This window comes from Aotus nancymaae, unplaced genomic scaffold (genome assembly GCF_030222135.1).
Source record: "Aotus nancymaae isolate 86718 unplaced genomic scaffold, 86718_ANA_hifiasm-v0.15.2.pri h1tg000016l, whole genome shotgun sequence".
Taxonomy (NCBI): Eukaryota; Metazoa; Chordata; class Mammalia; order Primates; family Aotidae; genus Aotus; species Aotus nancymaae.
In genome coordinates this window covers 62,829,764-62,831,467 of record NW_026988428.1, presented here as the reverse complement: position 1 = coordinate 62,831,467, position 1,704 = coordinate 62,829,764, and positions in this window count along the sequence as shown.

The window sequence follows — 1,704 nt, the reverse complement described above, 5'->3', positions numbered from 1 at the left end:
CACAAAATAAACTGCTGACTGGGACATCGCCTTGTCAGTCCTCCAGACCCCAGCTATCTGTCATTCTTTTCTTCCACGCATTCCCCGGCATATGTGCCATTCTCACAGACCACAACAGCCCTGGATTTTAGATTTAGGATATTCAACTAGGTTTACACAAACCTAGTACATTCTAGGATAGTCACACAAGAACAAAACTGGCCAGGCACAGTGTCTCACACCTGTAATCCCAGTACTTTAGGAAGCCAAGGCAGGTAGAGATCGCCTGAGGTGAACCGATCTCTTATTTAGGCATAATATTTATAAATTTTTACTATCTAAAAAATGAAGTAGGCCAGGTGCAGTGGCTCACACCTGCAATCCCAGCACTTTGGCAGGCTGAGAAGGGCGGATTACCTGAGGTGAGGAGTTCGAGGCCAGCCTAACATGGTAAACCCCATCTCTACTAAAAATACAAAAATTAGCAAGGCATGATGCTATGTGCCTGTAATCCCAGCTACCTGGGAGGCTAAAGCAGGAGAACTGCTTGAGCCCAAGAGGTAGAGGCTGCAGTGAATGGAGATCGTGCTACTGCACTCCAGCCTGGGCTAAAGAGTGAGACTCCATTTCAACAAACAAACCAAGATCACCTAGAGATGCATTTCTCAGAACATATTACTGTCATTAAATAATGTATGACTGTAGGTGTTTCCTAAAGGTTGGCTGTAGTATGAAAGCTAAAAGCACAAGAAATTGCACTGTTTCATGAAAATCCATTGGTCTACCTTGTACATAGTTTATTAAATGAAAATTATAGACATAGCAAGATTTTTTTGAGACGGAGTCTTGCTCTATTGCAAGGCTGGAGTGCAGCAGCACATTCTAGGCTCACCGCAACCTCTGACTCCCTAGTTCAAGCAACTCTCCTGCCTCAGCCTCCCAAGTAGCTGGGATTACAGGCATGTGCCATCATGCCTAGATAATTTTTGTATTTTTAGTAGAGACTGGGTTTCACTATGTTGGCCAGGATGGTTTTGATCTTCCGACCTCGTGATCCACCCGCCTCGGCCTCCCAAAGTGCTAGCCACTGCATCTGGCCAGCATTAAGATTTTATAAAATAACCAACATGCTCTGGATGTGGTAGCTCACATCTGTAATCCCAGTACTTTGGGAGGTATTGCTTGAGCCCAGGAGTTCAAGACCATTCTGGACAACATGGTGAAATCTCATGTCTCCAAAAATATATATATATATATTTAAATTATGTGCTCACTTTGGCAGCACACATACTAAAATTGGAACAATATAAAGATTAGCAAATTAAATCATACATTTTTAATTAGCCAGGTATAGTAGCACACTGTAGTCCCAGCTACTTAGGAGGCAGAGCTAGGAGGATTGTTTAAACCCAGGAGCAGCGATTATAGTGATCCATGATCATAACATTACTCCAGCCTAGAAAAGAGTGAGATCCTGTCTCAGAAAAAAAACTGACCCTCTTCTAGCAGTCATAAAGTAAAACTAGAAATAGTTATATCTTGACTTCCACACTTTCTTGCAATTTCCTGAACCTCGTAAATTTTTGTGTTCTCATCTGAACGCAATCTAAAAACACCTACTGTCACTGCTAATAAGCTGTGACATTTCAGCTTTTGAAAGCACATTCCAAAATGGGTCCTTAAAGGTAAGAAGCCAACAAGAAACTGAGCTGTGAAGATTGCAAA